Source organism: Macaca thibetana, chromosome 3 (genome assembly GCF_024542745.1).
Source record: "Macaca thibetana thibetana isolate TM-01 chromosome 3, ASM2454274v1, whole genome shotgun sequence".
Taxonomy (NCBI): domain Eukaryota; kingdom Metazoa; phylum Chordata; class Mammalia; order Primates; family Cercopithecidae; genus Macaca; species Macaca thibetana.
In genome coordinates this window covers 155,346,642-155,354,091 of record NC_065580.1, presented here as the reverse complement: position 1 = coordinate 155,354,091, position 7,450 = coordinate 155,346,642, and the positions used below count along the sequence as shown (strand labels likewise).

Here is a 7,450-nt window from a genome sequence, read left to right as displayed (position 1 = left end):
CCCTTGAGGCAACGTGGCATCATGTCCATGTGTCATGAGATGTGGCAAAGCCGCTCACCACCGACCAACAGGCCTCCCAGGGGTCAGGAGCCCAGTACCAGACGGGGCAGAACCGTCCTTCCCAAGGTCTGGGCCGTCTGTCCTTAGAGTCAGAGCAGGGCAGGGCCCAAACCCTCAAGTCACTTCCCATTTCCCATTTCCACATCCTTCCAGGTGTTTAGGGAGACAGCTACAACTCAGCCCCTGGGGAAGCACTCACCAGGAACTCCAGCAGGAAAGGAGGGCAGCCAGCCAGCGTGTGGGTGCCTTCTCCTCCAGCTCCACTAGCAGCAAATGGTGTTGGCCTTGGCCCTCCCTCTGCCTCACCCCCAGCCTCCTGCTGCCCAGTCCAGATGCTAAAAATAGCCCCAACCTGCATTCAGAATCCAGCACATCATACCTTCCACACCAGGCATCTGTGCAGTAGAGAGTGGAGGCCACTGTGGCTCCACTACCTCCCCAACACAGCCTTCCACCCACCATGGCAGAGGGAGCTTGCAAAACCAGAGGGTGGGTGCAAGAACTCACACCCTCTCCAAACGCTTTCCAGAGGTGGGCCAGGTGGCCAATGGTTGCCCCTGAGGCCCAGGAGAGGAACTGACCTCACTGGCTTTGTAAACACCATGATATTCAAGTTCTCATGTTTCCTATTTCTGAGCAAGCCAAATTAATGTCAACATACATGAAATACATCTATGAATGTGGTCTACAAAGAGATTCTTTATTTTGCAAGACAAGTCCATAGCGAGCAAATCTTTTGATTCCTGAAAATATATTGTTTTTCAAAGTTCCGAGTGACTATTTCATAAACTGGAGCCGTGATCGGGTATACTATTACCCCTTCCTCTAGGTGGTATTTCAAAGGATACGTATTTCCCCCACCGTTCATGAATTAACTCCTTGTTTTACTTTCCTAGGGTGGCAGTCTTAAGACACCACAGACTGGGTGGCTGAAAACACAGAAATGTGTTCTTTGGCAGTTATGGAAGCTATCATGGAATCCTGAAACCAAGGTGTCTCCCGGATGTCTCCAGGGAGAATTGTTCCTGGCCTCTCCCCGCTCCTGGTGTCTGCTGGCACTGCCAGGCATCCTTCGGCCTGTAACGGCGTCACTCCCATCGCAAGCCATCTTCTCCCTGCCCCTTTACTCCACCTTCCCTCCGTGTGTGTCTGTGTCTGTATCCAAGTTTCTCCTTTTTGAAAGGGCACCAGTCATACTGCACTAGGGTCCCTGCTGATGACCTCATTTTAATCAGATAACTCTGTAAAGGTCTAATCTCTAAGCACAGTCACATTCTAGGGGACTGGGGATGAGGACCCCAATATACCTGTTTTGGGGGGACACAATTGAACCCTAACACTCACAGTTTCTAATAGAAGAGGAGAGGGGAAGGAAGGAGGGCAGGGGGCAGGGGGCGGAGACCTCGGCAGGAGGGAGGGAGAAGCCAGCCTGCTGCCCTGTGCACACTGGCGGTGTTTCTGAGCATTGCGCTTTGGTTCTGCATGCTGGGCAGGCGAAACAGGGTGCTGGCATCCAGGCTCACCCAGAAGGGAGGGGGACCTGTAGGGGGAGGGGAGCACCCAGGGGATCAGGGGAGGAGAGTGTGGACCAGGTGACCTGCCAAGCGAGAGAAAGTGGGGGAAGCTGGACAGCATTTGCAGACAGCATGACAGCAGCCGCTCGCTCCCCTCTGAGCCCCAGGCCCCCAACAAGCGGGCCTCTGGCTCCAGTTCTGGGAGGGGCGTGGAAGTGGACCTTGGCTCTCCCTCCCTGGCAGCACCCCCACCTCCCTTTGTCTCAATTTCCAATAAATAAATGTTGCCTGGGATATACTTATATCAAAAAGTTATGTCACTGACCTAGCATTCACATTTCACTGGGCGTCCTAAATTCTATGTGGTAACCCGACTGCCACCAGACATGCTGTTTACTTCTCTATCATCACGCAACCAGTTGCCACATTAAACACAACACTGCAAACATTGCCAGTGGATCCTGACTTCCTCGTGGACCCTACTGTGTCAGGGAAAAACAAACAAATGAACCCCAGAAGGAAACGCTGTGAGTTGTTAGCAGTGCCTGTCTGGTTGGTGGGCTTATGGGTGGTTTTCTTTTATTTATTTATTTATTTATTTATTTATTTGAGAGTGAGTCTCACTCTGTTGCCCAGGCTGGAATGCAGTGGCGTGATCTCAGCTCACTGCAACCTCCACCTCCCAGGTTCAAGTGATTCCCCCACCTCAGCCTCCCAAGGACTGGGATTACAGACGTGCGCCATCATGCCCGGCTAATTTTTGTGTTTTTGGTAGAGACAGGGTTTTGCCATGTTGGTCGGGCTGGTCTTGAACTCCTGACCTCAGGATAGCTGCCTGCTTTGGGCACCCAAAGTGCTAGGATTATAGGCATGAGTCACAGGGCCTGTCTTTAATTTTTTGTTTATACTTTTCTATATCTTTTAATTTTTTTCAACCAACACATATATCCCAGAAAATGTTTTAATGATTAAAATAAAACAATTGCCCTCTCCTCCTTGGAGCCGGGTCCACAAGAGCAGCTTCTGCAGATGTGGGAAGGAGAAGACTTTGTACCTGGGTCCCGGGCCACATGAATAATTAACCTTGTGTAGGGAGCCTTGGGGGTCTGATGAGGCCAGGGCTTGAAGGAAAGCAGCAGACCATGGGAGGATCCAGGCTTGTGGGTGCCAGGGTCCCCAGAAATGGTCCCCAGATGGGGGAGGAACCAGTAGCCCTCACCCCCAACCCCCAGCCACTCCCCTGCCCACTGCCATGTGAGCATCTGGTTTTCCGCACACACCACCCCATGTCACTGGACACAGGCAGGGCCGCCCAACCCCCAAGTCAGAGTCACCCAGACAGATGGACACCAGGCACCTTAGCACTTCCATGACCAGAGGCCTCCTGAGGTGGGAACTGAGTCCTGGCTGATCCCAGGCCATCCCCCCAGGACCTTCTTGGGGGAGCGGGGAGATCAGGCTTAGAGGAAAGCTCCACGCCCCAGGTGCAGCCAGGGGTGAGGGGAAGAGGGGTAAGCACCTGTGTTAGGCACTTTGAACCCCCAGGTCAGGTGATTGCATCCAGCCAAGACTCCTGGAGCCCGGCCTCACCTTCAGCGCGGAATGAGCAGCCGGTCCTGTCCTGTCCGCCCTTCCAGTGCTGCGGAACAGAACGGGAATGGCAAGTCCCCATGTGCTGTCTCCCCGCCCTTCTACAGCACCAGTGGTACAAACGCTGGGGACCGCTCACAGGAGAGCTGCTGGGCCGGCTCCGAGGCTCCCACCAGACCCCACAGGCGCAGGGTGAGCTTTCCTCAGGAGTGAGGCGCGGTGCCCTGCAGAGCGGCCTCCACATCTTTGGCAAGTTGCACCCCCACTTAAAAGAAACCTTGGGAGAGGAAGGCCCTTACTGTTGCCTTCTTCTAAGGATGTCAGCCCCAAGGCCACCTTGGAGGCCTCTCCTCCCAGGATCTCTGTTTATAGGTAAGGAAACTGAGGCACAGAAAAGCTGGGTGACTTCCCAGGGTCACAGAGTGGCACTGTAAAAACAAGCCTTTGTGGGATCTCCCAGCTCCTGTTTCCCTCCCACCCGGAGCGGCTCCTCGCTCCTCCTCCCCTCTACCCTTCTCTCCTCTTTCCACCCCTCCCGTGTCCTGGAGCAGGCAGGTTCCACGTGTCTCCTGTGCTGAGAGGAGGAGGGGGCAGGAGAGGAAGAGAGGGGGTGCAGGGCATGGGGGAGGTGCCTTCCAGCGCCAGGAGCTCACGAGTCCATTCAGGAGTGCCCTTTCACCGGGCCCCACAGCTTCCAAAGAGTGGCTGTGATGGGATCAGTGATTGGAAAGTTTTGGGTGCCAGTTGGGACATCTTACGTGAGTGGATTGTGTGGTTGGCAGGTGGGGCTGCCTGTCCGGTGCCCACAAAACTCAGGCAGATGACAAGGAACTCAGGGAAACCCAAAATTCACAGGAGCCAAAACAGCTGCTAAATAAGCTCTGTTGTGTCTATACGATGGAATACTACCGAAAGTCATGCTGCAGAAGAACCTGCACTGATATAAGAAAGCTTTAAGTACCTATTACGGAAGCAAACACGGAGATTGCGAGGTGGGACATGGATTATGACGCCCATTTATCTAAAAGGAAAAGAATAGGAATTCAGCTGCATAGACAAGAATCTGCAAAATGTTAATTTGTAGAAAGAGAGGAGTTTTTTCCATGTATTTTCCAATTTTTCTACAATGAGCAAACACTGCTTTTTTTATATCATTAAAATGACACTTTTTTAATGGAAGAGCGGAGATCACCCGTGTAGAAAGGACTGAGAACACGTCTGAAAGTGAATTCAGGTGGCCTGTGTTGAACGCCTTGGAAGAAATCTCACATCTAATCAGGGCCTGTTGCAAGTTTCCTAACCACTGTTTAGCAGCAAGTCCAGACCTCAGGGAGAGCAGGAGTGAGTGGCACATCCACTCCTGGACCAGGCCCTTTAAAACGGGACCATCACCAAGAAGGTTCTGGAAGGGGGCAGCCTGTGTCAGGTTCAGTGGACAGGGCATCTGTGGTCTCTACAGCTGGCAGCCTGTGTCATGCCTCCGTCCGTGGTCTCTGCAGTGGACAGTCTGTGTCACACCTCCATCTGTGGTCCCTGCCATCTGTGTCACACCTCCATCTGTGGTCCCTGCAGTGGACAGTCTGTGTCACGCCTCCATCTGTGGTCCCTGCAGTGGGCAGCCTGTGTCACGCCTCCATCTGTGGTCCCTGCAGTGGGCAGCCTGTGTCACGCCTCCATCTGTGGTCCCTGCAGTGGGCAGCCTGTGTCACGCCTCTATCCATGGTTTTTGCAGTGGACAGTCTGTGTCACACCTCCATCTGTGGTCCCTGCAGTGGACAGTCTGTGTCACACCTCCATCTGTGGTCCCTGCAGTGGACAGTCTGTGTCACGCCTCCATCTGTGGTCCCTGCAGGCAGTCTGTGGCATGGTTTTTGCAGTGGACAGTCTGTGTCACGCCTCCGTCTGTGGTCCCTGCAGTGGGCAGTCTTCCCCCTGCGGCAGGCAGTCAACCCTGTGTCACGCCTCTATCCCCATGTGTCACGCCTCTATCCATGGTTTTTGCAGTGGACAGTCTGTGTCACACCTCCATCTGTGGTCCCTGCAGTGGACAGTCTGTGTCACACCTCCATCAGTGGGAAGCCTGTGTCACGGTGCAGTGGGAAGCCTGTGTCACGCCTCTATCCATGGTTTTTGCATCTGTGGTCCCTGCAGTGGACAGTCTGTGGATCTGTGGTCCCTGCAGTGGACAGTCTGTGTCACACCTCACTGTGTCACGCCTCCATCTGTGGTCCCTGGTCCCTGCAGTGGACAGTCTGTGTCACACCTCCATCTGTGGTGTGGACACTGTGTCACGCCTCCATCTGTGGTCCCTGCAGTGGACAGTCTGTGTCACACCTCCATCTGTGGTCCCTGCAGTGGACAGTCTGTGTCACGCCTCCATCTGTGGTCCCTGCAGTGGACAGTCTGTGTCACACCTCCATCTGTGGTCCCTGCAGTGGACAGTCTGTGTCACGCCTCCATCTGTGGTCCCTGCGGCAGGCAGCCTGTGTCCATGGTTTTTGCAGTGGACAGTCTGTGTCATGCCTCCGTCCATGTCTTCCAGCAACACCACCTCACTCTGCTTTGCACAATCACTCCACCTCCCCACAAGCCCTGACCCCACTTTGTACGCACACAGCACACACCTGCGCCCACGCAAACATCCGCTTTCACACATGTCCACTCGCCGAGGTGAACAGGCACACTTAGGTATAAACGCACTCACATTTGGTACATGCAGTTCCAGAGGTGCAAGACTGACCTCCGTCTCAGGAATGGACACGTGACTGAGGGCTGGGTCACTCAGACACTTTGCCCCTCGGGCCCCAGGGATTGGTTTAAACTGTGAATCCCTGTGAGATCCCTTCCTGCCACACATTCCTGCTGATGGGAAACAAAGCAAAGTCTTTGAGGGCTTCTGGATGAGGAAGGAGTTTGTGATAAAACAGTTGTGAGAGGAGAAGCCCCTTTGCCACCTGCCCTCCTTTCTGCATTGGATGTTGTCCTCAATGGACATGATGCTTGGAGCCCTGCAGCCATCTTGCCTCCATGGGGCAAGCCAGGAAAATCTCGCCGACTTAATGGCTTCCCTCCAGCCTTTCCAAAGCCTTGCTCTGGCCTCAGAGAGTTAGGAATTCTGTCACTTAAGGCCCAGAGCACCCTGCTGCTCCCTTCACTCCATAACCAGAGCCACACAGCTAACAGGCAAAGGGCCAGGAACATAGCTCATGTTTTCTGCTCTCTGTACCTGGTCGTTCTGCACAGAATTTGGCTCCAAGGCTTGGCCTGACACCTTTGTACCAAGGTGCGCTAAATGAAACCTTTACTCCTGAGACTTCCTCACCTCTGCATTCCCATGTATCCACAATCTTCTATTTGTAAAATGATTCCCAGTTGTCACGGAGACCAGGGCACCGCAGTGGAGCTGGAATGTTAGGTGGGGTCCAAGGTTCAGTCCTGGGGGTAGGGAGTGGGGCAGGCAGCTTCACTGGGCCCTTTATCTGCCTGATTCTCATCTTTCTTACACAATAGTCTGCTCATTATTCCTTCCCTAAGGGCCGGGACACAGGCCTGCCCCAGGTCACAGGCCCTGTCTTTACAAGTCCTCTCCTTCTGACTCCTGGGTGTGCCTGAGCTCAAAGGAGCCTCCAAGCAAACTTGGCAGGGGGTGTCCCCCAGGGCAGAGGTGGGGCCCTGGCTCAGCACCCCCAGAACTCACAAGGTGGGGGTGGGGGATCCTGCACCTGACCTTCACCTTCGTGTGGATCAGATCAGAGCAGAAGTTCTATTTCTGGAACTGTCAGACCTGCTGACCTCCAGTCAATGGCAGAGGAAAGAAGGCAGGCAGAAGTACAGGACGCAGCTCTTGTTACACCTCCTGCACAGACCAGCCTAGTTTTGGCTCCACACAGCCACTCACAATTTCACTCCATACGTGTTTCTGAGCATCTTCTATGTGCGTTTTCTCTATCATCAGGTGGGGGCCCCTGCGGTGGGCAGAATAACGGCCGCTGCAAAGATGCCAAATCGAATCCCCAGAGCTTTGGCAGAGATCTTGCAGATGTGATGCAAGTGAGGATCTTGAGAGGGGAGATTCTGCTGGGTCAGCTGGGGGGGTCCGGTGTCCTCCCAGCGTCCTTATGAGAGGGAGGAGGGGAGGCAGAGGAGGAGATGCAAGGACGAAGCAGAGGTCGGAGTGATGTGGTCTGCTGTAGGGACCGTGAGGCATGCAGGTGGCCTCTGGAAGCTGAAAAGGCAGGAAGGCAACTTCTCCCTAGAGCCTCCAGAAGAATCTGGCCCTGCTGACA

General features: G+C 54.2%; 1 long non-coding RNA gene across 1 annotated transcript; it reads right to left on the bottom strand.

Annotated features, from left to right (window-relative positions):
- Positions 1-1,939: 1,939 nt before the first annotated feature.
- On the bottom strand, positions 1,940-6,498 carry LOC126950992 (uncharacterized). The gene is made up of 3 exons (XR_007724311.1): positions 6,487-6,498; positions 5,869-6,026; positions 1,940-2,056 (listed from the first exon to the last, which is right to left on the bottom strand). It is a non-coding gene; the product is annotated as an uncharacterized LOC126950992 (long non-coding RNA).
- Between the last annotated feature and the right edge of the window lie 952 nt (positions 6,499-7,450).